Raw genomic sequence first — 13,527 nt, 5'->3', positions numbered from 1 at the left:
ATTGCTTAACTTTGTCAACTCTACCTAAGGCATAGTCACCAAAGACAAAAGTGTGGACAGGAGACCACTTCATGAGAACACTTCTGTCTACCAGCCTTGTATTTGGTTATGCATTGTGAGGTACTGCTCTAAGCCTCATTACCTAGAATACTTTCTATAGTGTACAAACTATATGGTAAGGTAGGGGTGAGTTACCAATGACAAACTTGACGTCTTAAGATGGTCTTGGCTAATAGGACTTTTGGTGGAAGAATGAGAGCATTATCTACATGAGGCCATTCAGATGTGCCATTTCTTTCAGGGCACTCTTACAAGAGATGAGCCTAAGTAAGAATGGAGAGAAAAGAAACTGAAGATGGGAGAAGTGCACTGGATCTCATTTTCTCCTGTGGTCCCCAATGGCAGTACCTGCAGCTAACAATCCCTTTTTTGTGTTCACTGACTGGCTTGTTTTGTAAACCTGTCTCCCAATGCAATGGGTAGGCCTTGTGTATCTATGGCAATACAATGGACTGCAACAAGTTGCATCAAGCAATTCTGAATATTGCTTCTGGTGGGTATGATTGGTGTGTTACAAAATATCTATAAATGAATATAAGCCACTTAGCTCACTGTTACCCTGATGGGTAATATGACACTTTCACTCCGAAAAGAGCAGATGGGTGGAGTAGCTCATAATCAAATAACTGTATAATGTTGCTTGCTCTCATCATGCTGTCTGAAGAAATATTGAATTAGAGGATACAAGAGCCTGTTATTGCCCAGCTGTTGAGAGAGAAAGAGATATAGAGATAGAGATATATAGAGAGATAGAGCGAGAGATCACACAACATGGATGATGTAGGCTTATTCACGGTTTTAGTCAGAAACTCAAAATAAATATTTCAATGGGAATTAAGTTTTGAGATTTTTCATTGTATGATCAAAATTAAGTGGCTATGAACTTAAAATGAAGTGGGGATGGAATGCTCGCTCGCACGCTTTTTAATACATTCCCTTATAAATGGTTTCTCCCAAGTCACGAGTATTTACATGTGTTGAGAAAATGTTTGGTTATTGGCATTTAATTTAATTTCAGTTTCATTATTAAATGCAGTAATTTACCTGTTTGCATCCTCAAAGTGGATGCGATATTTAGGTGCACATGAACACCTTCTGAGTTTACAAAAAATACAGTTTGTTTGTTTCCTTTGTTTGTAATTTGAGTATCTCGGAGCTCCATGTCTGTCAGTGTCTGTCACATGCGTACTAGGAGCGCTCGTGAGTGAGCGACTGCCGAGATCCACTGATCCGTGTTGAACACGATAGGGAGATGAAGCCATTCATTTTCAATGGAGGGAAGTGAAGTGGGCGAGGGGACCATTGGGTGATGCGAGCTTGGGCGAAGGAGCATGAACAGGGGAGGGGATTTCCACATAACACGGTAATTCGGTAACACGGTAGCCACTCTAGCTTCACCCTCATGCTATTGCTAGCAAGCTAGCAAGCAGGCTAGGTACACTCTTAGAAAAAAGGGTTCCATAAGGGTTCTTCGGCTGTTCCCATAGGAGAAGCCTTTTTGGTTCCAGGTAAAACTATTTTGGGTTCCAAGTAGAACCCTCTGGGGAAAGGTGTCACGTTCCTGACCTGTTTTCTGTTAGTTTTGTATGTGTTAGTTGGTCAGGACGTGAGTTTGGGTGGGCAGTCTATGTTTTCTGTTTCTATGTTGGTGAATGGGTGACCTGATATGGTTCTCAATTAGAGGCAGGTGGTTTTCATCTCCTCTGATTGAGAATCATATTAAGGTAGGTAGTTTCACAGTGTTTGTTTGTGGGTGGTTGTCTCCTGTGTCTGTGTCTATGTTGCACCACACGGGACTGTTTTCGGTTTGTTTGTTCGTTCGGTTTTTGTGTAGTCTGTTTTTCCTGTTCGTGCGTTCTTCGTGTTTCATGTAAGTTCTTACGTTCAGGTCAGTCTACGTCGTTTGTTGTTTTGTATCTATTCAAGTGTTCTTCCTGTTTTTTCGGTTTTGTTTAATAAATATAATGTCAAGTTACAACGCTGCGTCTTGGTCGAATCACCACTCCTCCTTTTCGTATGAAGAGGAGGAGGAATTCCGTTACAAAAGGGTTCTACATGGAATCTAATAGGGTTCTACCTGGAAGCAGAAATTGTTCTTCAAAGGGTTCTTCTATGGGGACAGCTGAAGAAATCTTTTAGGTTCTAGATAGCAAAGGGTTCTCCTACAGTATGATATGATAGCACCTTTTTTCCCTAAGAGTGTAGCACTCTCTAGCATGACTGCTAGTATGGACTGGTCAAGAATTTGGATTTTCGGCAGAAGCAAGGAGGGCAAATGACAACAGGCCATCAAGTCCTCAAAAAGAAAATCACTAGATTCTATGAATGTGATGACAACAGTAGAGCAACAACAGGGAAAAAGGACACTAACGAGGAACAAGAAAAAAACAGAAGCGCTTCTTAAATGGCACAATTCAGAACCTGTATCAGAAGTTTAAGAGGGAATATTCAGAGATTCAAATTTCCTACTATGAATTCTGCAAAATATGTCATTTTTGGTTGCCAAGTCAGCAGTCCAAGATTGAAAACCTTATTGAGTCTTTGTGTTGTGAGAACCTGAAGAGGGAGTGCATGTATAGAGAGTGCTCCCTTCGCCAAGCAAAAGAGCTTAAAACATATGACTTTGATGCTGGTGAGCAGACATGGTGGTTTGAGTGGAAAACAAAGCTGAAGAGAGAGAGAAGAAAAACAAAGACGGAAACATGGAGAAGTTCACTGTACATTTGACAGTAAAAGAAAAGGTGTGGAAGACTACTACAAAGGATTGAAAGAGAAGTTGGGGAAAAGACGTGTACAACATTCAACACCAATATTCCAAACTGAGAGAATTAAGATCAGTGTCCCTAAACCGGGACAGTTGTTGCTTAATATGCAATAATGTGACTAGAATAACTTTGTAAACAACAGCCAACTTTCCGGGGAACATAGACATGTCTTATATGGACAGAAAGCTTACATTCTTGTTAATCTAACTGCAGTGTCCAATTTACAGTAGCTATTACAGCAAAAAATATCATGCTATTGTTTGAGGACAGTGCACAACAACAAAACACTTTTATCACGGCAACTGGTTTGATACATTCACCTCTGAAGGTAAATAATGTACTTACATTCAGTAATATGGCTCTGATTTGCCATCCTGAGGGTCCCAGAGAAAAAATGTAGTGTAGTTTTGTTTGAATTTTTTTATTTTTTATATTCAAATGTTGGAACTGGATTGCAAAGTTTGACCCCACTGCTGTCTCTGGCTCCACACCCACCCCGCCCGGCCATCTAGATGTGTGAAGGTTAGTGTCTTTTCTGTACGGAAGCTAATGATCCATCATGTATGACATTCCTGGGAGTGTGTAAACGTACATTTCTTCTTACCATAGCATTTTTGTATATTCTCTATAGTTATGTTCTTGAAAATGTATACATTGACAAATTCGGCCCATTTGAGCAAACTCCTGGCAGACTTGATACAAAATATTGTGTGGTGATGTAATTCTTCACTGGATCGGTCTGAAACTTTGCACACACACTGCTTCAATATTGTGTACAACATCTAAATTATACCTAGAACCCTATCTCAATGTATGTAATCTTTTACCAGATCTAATGTGTTGTATTGGGGTGGCAAGTAGCCTAGTGGTTAGAGTGTTGGACTAGTAACCGAAAGGTTGCAAAATCGAATCCCAGAGCTGACAAGGTAAAAATCTGTCGTTCCGCCTCTGAACAGGGCAGTTAACCCACTGTTCCTAGGCCGTCATTGAAAATAAGAATTTGTTCTTAACTGACTTGCCTAGTAAAATAAAAATAAAAATATTCTCCTACATTCATTTCCACAAACTTCAAAGTGTTTCCTTTCAAATGGTATCAAGAATGCGCATATCCTTGCTACAGGCAGTTAGATTTGGGTATGTCATTTTAGGAAAAAAAGGGTCCGATCCTTAAGTTAAAAGATAATCTGGGGAAAGAGGAGATCATCATGCATATAGACTTTGCAGAAGTAAATACACCAGTGAAATCCAGATAGTTGTGTTTCTCACAAGCAGATTCTCCACACCTGTGTTGGATATACCACAGATGATACAGTTTCACTTTGCTCACTGAGCTCTTCGTTGCGGCATGACACTTCTGCTATCTGGGCCCATCTCTCAAAAACAGTGACCTACCTCCTTGAGCTCTGCCCATCGGCTACTGCTGTACACTTTGTGAGTGATGGGCCTTCAACCCAGTACAGCTCTAAAAAATGTTTATACCATCTCTCCACCCTTCCCTTTGAAATGGGCTTCCAGAGAGTAGGCCGTCATTGTAAATAAGAATTTGTTCTTAACTGACTTGCCTAGTTAAATAAAGGTTAAATGTAAAAAATAAAAAATAAAAAGTGAAAGAGTCACATGGAATTTCCTAGAAGCCGGACATGGAAAAAGCCAAGCTGATGAGGTAGGAGCAGCTGTGAAACGAAGAGCAGATGGAATTGTGGCACAAGGCAAGGACCTCCCAAATGGAAGATCAGTCAGCTATCAAGCAGTTATATATCTCAGAGGAGAAGACAGCGAGCATGGAGGCCCTCCTACCAGATCACCTGGAGACAATCCGTGGGACAATGAAGATATACCAGGTAATAGTTGTGGGTCATTTTATGTCAAATCTCACATTTGCTATACAAACATAGACGATGATAGACGATGCTATCATTACATATTTTTGAATTTCCTGTGTTTCCAGATCATCACCGACAGTCCAGGAGAGATAATTTGGAGGATACTTCTGTTTCTTTCCACATCACTGCAGCTGTTTCAGCCCACAGACTGATTCTGGTTGAAAAAAACAGAGGCAGACCAAGATGGAAAGTCCAACACATCTCACAGCGCCGTCCAGCCCATTGAAGATCTAAGTGAAGCATTGCTCGGAAAGTAATGTGGTGGAGTATGATCAGGACGTTTACCCTGGCATCGTGCAAGACGATCACATAGAGAGTGGTGCTCTTGGCCCCAACCGTTTTTTTTGTTGGCAGATGAGAGACGACATCATATGGTACAGACCCCAGCATAAGCTTGGAATTGTCCCTGAGCCCCATCCAGTGACCAAAAGGCACATGGAGCTGGATGCATTGGTCTGGGAGCAACTTAGCTCTCTTTCTAAGCCGTAGATACCCTTGGAAACTCACTATACAGTACATACAAAGCAGGACATAAAATCATACATTAAATAGAACACGTGTAGCTCTCAATTAACCCGTCCTTCAATATATTTGTGCTAGAATTTCTAGTTGTTGCGTCTGTGTAGCCAAAACATTGTTCTCATGTCGAAAAGGTGCTAGTTCCAGTGTTTTGGAATCTTACTTTGTCTTATATTAATTAAATGTTTAACAATGGTTGTTGTTCAACATGTTTGCAATAAAATATTGTTTTCATAAGTTTTTTTTTTTTTTACATACATGTCATTTCCATCACAACCCATATTTTTGAGGGAAATTAGTATATTATGTATAATTTACATTGAATTATTTGTTTTAGATAGGGAAATCATATGGTTGTATTCATAATGGATGGGTGGAAATGTCTTATTTTTCATGGTAAATACATTTTCAGCTGTCACTAAGGCAAGTTTATACATTCAGGCGTTGTGTTGAATTATTAATATTAGGAAAACCTTAAAAATCACTTAAAAGAATATTCAATACAATTTATGTACAAATGTATAAAAAATGTGTTATAAATAAATTGTATGATATTTCATTTTCAACTAAAATGGATGTTTAATGACATGATGGAACTTACATTTGCCTATGGCTGTCTGGGAAAAATAACAAAAATATATAAATTCCTGAATAGTACGATCGCAGCCATTATCAGATATTGTTTCTAGACAAATTAAAGACAAATATAATACTGGTAAAATGTATCACCCACCAATGCGGCTCGAACACCATCCGCCGGGACGCGCACCTCGCCAAAATTCCCAACAAACGCAGCTCCACATACTGTACACGTCCTCTTTTCATTTGAATGTGTTCACAGTTGGAATAATTGTTTGAGCCGTGCTGAGAATTCGAAAAGTATAAAAGCCAACGGGCCAATATTATAGAACACCGCTGTGCATACGCGTACACGTCATGCCCTCATTGCAATGGCAGCCTGAATAAAGCCCTTCACAATCTCTTCTTTTTGCCCATGTTTTGCTGAATATGTCGCTGGTGCAACTAGTAATAGTCCTACCTTGCTGCCTATTGTCCTGCAGTACTATGACATGTATGTTAATTTATTAAAGTGTTCCCGCTTTGAGTTTACTCCTAGAATGTTACAATATTTCTATTTAAATGTGGATACATTGAAGATCCCTGTTGCGTAATGTAATGAATGTTTTTGGTTAAGAGTATACATGGTTAATGGTTTGGTCCATATGATAGAGGCCATTTGTATAAAGATACCTGTTTTTCAGGCGTACTTTAGTTCTGTTTTAGCTCAGGTATGTGAGTTGTGGGGAAGAAGAGGGGCAATAGGCTGGTATACTCCAATCTGCTATAGTTGGCTTGGGGTAAGCCTGATTCATTCAGTGTTTTGACAGTATTTGAAATCTGTTTATTTTGTAAATATCTTTCTAGACCTACGTAAATATCAATTGGATTTCGTCTTTCAGCTGTACAACATTTTCACTGTGAATAAACTGTATACTATTTTGCACCTGATCCTGCTGCCTCCTGTTACTCACTACCCTTAATATGGCTGCTTCAACATCTTGGCCCTACAACAGACTCCCTCATCACCCCCAGAAACGTGGTGAGTCCATGGCCCATTTACTCAAAATTATTTCTTTATGTAAAATAAAACCCAATCCTCCCTCACCCTACTGTCCAAAGTGGAACAACAAGCACACAGTATATATTTGATAACATTTGTGTTTCTCACATTACAGTCATAGTTCAGGAGTGTGAGTTCAGTGGCACAGAAAGCAGCGCTCAATGTGAGCCGGTTTTCCAACAGACCAGTCATGCATGATGAGCACAAATCACCTGCACGAGCTGTGAAACTCGGACTTAATAACAAACAGCAAACAAAATCTGCAATTTGAATGTTACGTTCACTATAACACCAACATTTAGTTAGTCGATGGTAAACATGACAAGCTCCTAAGTCGTTATACAAATCTTGTATAACAGAGAATCCCAAGATTTGCTAAATACCCTCCCACACTCTTCCTTATGGAGGTCTGGAGGAGAAATGCACAGGCATGCAACTGGAGAGGGAATTCACCACACGAGACCCCTCTATCACAAGAAGGTCAAAGGTTGATTGATAGAAAATGGAAACAGCCTATCAGAAGGTTGCGCTCACTGGCACGTGACAGGTCTGGCAATGGGACCTTTTGTTTTCTTGCAGCAGCCAGAACATTTTGTCAAGCACTTTCCTTTCACAATCACTTCCTATATAAGCTGCTTGTGAGAAACTAAAATAAAAAAGTGCAATCGGGGTGGCCGTTACTAGGGGCAGGTCTTCGCAGTTCAGGTCATGGCCTATGCCATACAACCCCACACAGCTTCACCATTCACATGACCGGAGTGGTCATTGCGGTGGACTACTCATATCTAGCATTATGTTTTCATCTGGGTTTGTTCACATAGAAAAAGCTTTGTGCGTGATACGATATTACTATGGTCTGTGTCTGTCAAGGAACAATAACACACTGAGATGTGAGTCAGGTAAGGGGTGTAGAAATCTGACTACCTCCCCTGAACCTTCTCTGTCTGCATGACCTGGCTGGACGCAGTTGTCTCTCTATGCCCGTCCTGCCGCTCTGCTGCTTCACATCGCCAAGCTAAACTGGGACACACCACACGTAGTTCACACTCTTCCACCTCCCCTTCAACTGCCTTGAGCAGAGAGGGGAAGGGAGACGGGAAAGAGCACCGAAAAGCTGGTTTAAACACAGGATGCATTATGATACCACCACAGCTCTTAATTCTTGAAAAGGTACATTAGTTCATCCACTGCAGTCTGCTTAAGCCTCTTGGGACGAAGAGCGTCTGGACTCAAAGACATGAGAGACATGCTGAAACGTCACGGATGGGACACAAATCCCCTGAGACTGTCAGGCAGCACAAATGACAGGAACAGCAACTGAGGGATCAGCAAGTCCCCTTTACCGCGGGGCAGGGGAACAGGGGCTTTCATGCCCTCATTGCAATGGCAGCCTGAATAAAGCCCTTCACAATCTCCTCTTTTTGCCCATGTTGTGCTGAATATATGGCTGGGTGGCAGCTGCAGGTTGGGCGATAACAGCAAGGCTCTGCTTGCGAAGAGCTTTTGTAGCTGCTCCGCTTATGGGCAGGGGATGACAAGATGCCTGCCCCTTTGTGTGGCAGGGAGAGAGCCGAGGGGTATGCAGGGACAGGGTTCACATGGGGCGAATGAAAATAAATGCTTCAGTGATGCAGCAGGCGTCAAGTCAAGCTGGGACACAAGCACCTTTCCCAAGCAGCTGATACACTTTGAACTGATCTCCAGGTGCAGCTTAACTATGTCATCATATTCCACAGTGCAGAGATCAAAAGGAGAATCTGTGGATGTCAGTGGATATGCCAAACCAAATCTGCCATTTATTAACAATTTCACAAGTACCACTGACCTGCCCATCTCCAATAGTCATGCTAATTCTGGTCCAGTCCGTCTGAAATGGAGACATATTTGGGGATTACCATACAAGAAGTCTACTGTATTACCTGAGATCTGCCTAACACAATCCCCTATTATGTAAATTAAAATAGAGTATGAATGCTTTTCTTTAACAGAAATCTCAGCAAGCCTCAGAAAACGTCATATTGCAATGCATCTGAAACCATCCCAAGGGAACATGACACATCTCTATTGCATTTGAATAGCCTATATATGCAAATAGCATAGTTGTTTAAGGAGACATACTGTAGCCAGCCGTATATGTATGCAAATGTGAAATGACAACTGGCCACCCTCTTCACATCTATACCTTATACTCTGCTGCCCATCTGTGGTGGAAGCACGAAATAGCCCTAAAGTTAAGAACCCCCACTCATCAACATGTTATAAAACCATGCCAGATCTGTGAATATCCATCATTTCTCTGTTTTTGGTAACATTGACTTTCCATATTTCATCAGAAGATATTTGTCTCGTATGTACTTGTATTAGAATGAGATGGGGTAAGAATGTACTGTTTGTGGCTCATATTTCAATTAGGCTGTTGGTATGGCAACATATTTTACTTAGACACAGGCAGTGATGGTTCTTTATTAGATTAGACAGTTTGTTATTTTTGGTTGATATTTGCTTTGTAACTACACATTTTTGTAACTATACATTGTAACAATATTGATTAACAATGCTTTGGTGCATTGTAATTATGTTTTCCAAGAATACACAAACATATATCTGAATAATTACATACTCACAAGATTGTTACAGAGTAGTATATCAAGTTATTCATAAAGTAATAGAACAGTAATGATTAGGTAAATACTGTGACTATTTCTAATAAAATGTCAAAGACATACTGTTTGTGTTAATTGTTTGCTATGCGGTTATCCTACATGCCACACTGAATGATTTATCTTCCTGAGATAAATAGGCTACACGTCTATGCATTGCAACACACATTATTGACTTGGTCCATTACAAGAGTTCCACAGAGGAGTCCAGCACAAATATTGGAGTTTACTGCCCACATGTGTTGTGATACAATATATATTCCTGCTGACCGTATTCTATTTTGCCATTGGCTGAATCGTTGCGTTATTCTGTAGCTTCCTTTGATGCTTCATGTAATTTCATTGGATATAGCCTATATTGTCTTCCCCATGTTCATTGGTCCATAAATACACCGAGTTATTCTATTTGCTAGAAGCTCAATGCCTTGATCTCGAAAGCACCCAATTGGTTCATAAACTGGGTTAGTGGTGCAACGATCATCACAGGAGGAAGAAAGTAGGTCAGTGTATTCCTCCTGCCTATTGTCGTTCCAATCCGCCTCAGTACACATGGGCTGCCTTTCCACACGTAAGTCACATACTTTGTTATATCTTATGCAAAAGGACTATATCATGTTTCCTTTATTCAACATTGTGAATTTGGTATACTGTGTGCATTTCTTTACTCGTATTGTGGTTTCAATTGGCTTTCTAAAGCCATTCCCGAGGAGGTGCAGTCATCGGTTTACAGTGTAACTTTTAAAGGCACACAGTGTCATGTAATGCCGGGAAAAAATGCGATTTGTAAGTGTCTAACCTAATTTAAACATCTGGAATGACCGTATGTAATTTTATTTGATTGGGAGGCTATTTTTGTCTGTTTGTACATTGCGTGATTTGCCTGAACTTCCCTACCACGGCTCGGATTAAACGAGGTCATAGCTGTGTTGCATAAAACAACTAGTGACGGGCGGTTGATTACCTGTTAACAATCATTTGCCTTTTATAGGCCTATATAGTCATCCTTTAATTAACAGCACTCAATGTTTCTCCTCTATATGAGCAATGCAAGGCGGCTGATATTGATACACTGTAATGAAAACATACTGCACTGGATTCTGTTCTGTTTCAGAATATATCAAATCAATGTGACAGTCACTGACAGATTTCTTGCCGTTTGTAACCGATTATGTTTCATTATTTACCGTCGTCATTATTTACCCGCCTTCCATTGCTCGACACATCCTAGTACAGAATAGTCTAATAACAGCCATGTATTTCTTCCAAGCTCCAATGTTAGTGAAAACAGATACTATTTTGTTATAATTTGAGCAAATCCCTCTGCTCATAAAAGTACACCATTAATTGCAGACTGCTGTAAAAAAACGGTCAAAAATCTATATATGTGAAAGTTATACGTTGGGCAAGCTATTTATAAAAAGAGTCTCAATATACTGTCTATTCCTGACTAATAAATGGCTACAGTACACCATGTCCAGGGAATGCACATTCCAATGCTCACTTTTAGAAGGACATTACTCTTCATGCTATTCTTAAAATATGAAACAGCTATTCCTGAAAAAGTGCATCAGTAATGTGACAGTAATAACATAGATGATGCTACATGGTTTTAATTTGACATAATATGCCATGAAGGTAAATAGAGGTCATTGGGGTCAGAGAAAATTAAATTGTGATTGCGTTGTCTTTACTAACTCCTTGATGGACAGTAGTAGGCTATAAGACAGGTCTTGTTTTTGTTTTATGAAATATTTACCTGTCAGTACTGCATATTAACACAGGAAAGTGGATTCTATTGGCTACTTCATCAAATGTTGGTAATCATCCTTTACTTTAGCAAGTTGCAACATGTTGCATTATGTGTGGCACTTGGTTGTTTCCACTGGAGCTGTGCAACTCGCAGTAGCTTTTATGTTGGGTACCCAAAATGACACACTCCTTGATTTTTCACTTCTATTCTGAAGTCTCTCAGTCTTTCTTTCTTCATGTTGCCCTCATCCCAATAGCCAATTTTAGGTTTCAAGGGAGGGATTGAACAGCAAACAAGGCATCATATTTGAACACACTCCTACAGTGTATATGACCATAACCTGACCATATCTGCCTGCCCTGCCAGTATGATGCTCCTCTCAGTGTTTTCACTGAGCTTTCTCTGAGCCTACAGTAGCTCTCAAAGAACATGCAAAGAAATTCAAGCTGCTTTTTGTCAGGCCGGAATATTGTAAAACATGCTTGAAGCCAACAGCAAATTTGCAGAAAGAGCAGGATATGCCGAGGGAGAAGAAAGGAGAAATCTGACCTTCAATTTCTATACAATGGAGTCTAAAGACCTTGTTTGATGTGGATTACTTGAGGTCAAGTTTCCTCAACTGGTGGCCCGCAGGGGTTTTTATTTCCCCCCCCCCCCAAGTTTTCTGAGCATAAAAACATTTCTCCTTTCTTCTCCCTCTGCATATCCTGCACTTTCTGCAAATTTGCTGTTGAGCCACCCTGCCTTGATGACAGCTTTGCACACTCTTGGCATTATCTCAACCGTCTTCATGAGATAGTCACCTGGAATGCATTCAATTAACAGGTGTGCCTTGTTAAAAGTGAATTTGTGGAATTTCTTTCCTTCTTAATGCGTTTGAGCCAATCAGTTGTGTTGTGACAAGGTAGGGTTGGTATACAGAAGATAGCCCTATTTGGTAAAAGACCAAGTCCATATTATGGCAAGAACAGCTCAAATAAGCAAAGAGAAATGACAGTCCATCATTACTTTAAGACATGAAGGTCAGTCAATCCGGAAAATTTCAAGAACATTGAAAGTTTCTTCAAGTGCAGTCGCAAAAACCATCAAGCTCTATGATGAAACTGGCTCTCATGAGGACCGCCACAGGAAAAAGGAAGACCCAGAGTTACCTCTGCTGCAGAGGATAAGTTCATTAGTTAACTGCATCTCAGATTGCAGCCCAAATAAATGCTTCACAGAGTTCAAGTACCAGACACATCTCAACTTCAACTTTTCAGAACAAAATGGCCTTCAAGGTCAAATTGCTACAAAGAAACCACTACTAAAGGACACCAATACTAAAGGACACCAATAATAAGAAGAGACTTGCTCACCATATGTATGAACTCCTTCAAGACTGTTGGAAAAGCATTCCTCATGAAGCTGGTTGAGAGAATGCAAAGAGTGTGCAAAGCCGTAATCAAGGCAAAGGGTGGCTACTTTGAAGAATCTAAATATAAAATATAATTTGATTTGTTTAGCACTTTTTTGGTTACTACAGTTGAAGTCGGAAGTTTACATACACTTAGGTTGGAGTCATTAAATTTGTTTTTTAACCACTCCACAAATTTCTTGTTTAAGTAACTATAGTTTTGGCAAGTCGGTTAGGGCATCTACTTTGTGCATGACACAGGTCATTTTTCCAACAATTGTTTACAGACAGATTCTTTCACTTGTAATTCACTGTATCACAATTCCTGTGGGTCAGAAGTTTACATACACTAAGTTGACTGTGCCTTTAAGCCTTTGAACAGCTTGGAGAATTCCAGAAAATGATGTCATGGCTTTAGAAGCTTCTGATAGGCTAATTGACATCATTTTTTGTCAATTGGAGGTGTACCTGTGGATGTATTTCAAGGCCTATTTTCAAACTCAGTGTCTCTTTGCTTGACATCATGGGAAAATCAAAAGAAATCAACCAAGACCTCAGAAATAAAATTGTAGACCTCCACAAGTCTGGTTCATCCTTGGGAGCAATTTCCAAATACCTGAAGGTACCACGTTCATCTGTACAAACAATAGTACGCAAGTATAAACACCATGGGACCACTCAGCCGCCATACCGCTCAGGAAGGAGGCACGTTCTGTCTCCTAGAGATGAATGTACTTTGGTGCGAAAAGTGCAAATCAATCCCAGAACAACAGCAAAGGACCTTGTGAAGATGCTGGAGGAAACAGGTTCAAAGTATCTATATTCACAGTAAAACGAGACCTATATCGACAACCTGAATAGCCGCTCAGCAAGGAA

The 13,527-nt window shown here is 40.2% G+C and overlaps 1 protein-coding gene across 2 annotated transcripts in view; it reads left to right on the top strand.

Annotated features, from left to right (window-relative positions):
- Nucleotides 1-9,951: 9,951 nt before the first annotated feature.
- Nucleotides 9,952-13,527, top strand: part of LOC139576127 (basic helix-loop-helix ARNT-like protein 1) — a 25,814-nt gene continuing 22,238 nt past the window's right edge. For both annotated transcript variants that reach the window (XM_071401832.1, XM_071401831.1), the window contains exon 1: nucleotides 9,952-10,076. The gene's annotated coding sequence lies outside the window, so the exon portion shown is untranslated. The remainder of the gene's footprint in view (nucleotides 10,077-13,527) is intronic.

Source organism: Salvelinus alpinus, chromosome 5, assembly GCF_045679555.1.
Source record: "Salvelinus alpinus chromosome 5, SLU_Salpinus.1, whole genome shotgun sequence".
NCBI lineage: Eukaryota > Metazoa > Chordata > Actinopteri > Salmoniformes > Salmonidae > Salvelinus > Salvelinus alpinus.
Note: the sequence above shows the minus strand (reverse complement) of the source record. Positions and strands in the feature narration are given on the sequence as shown.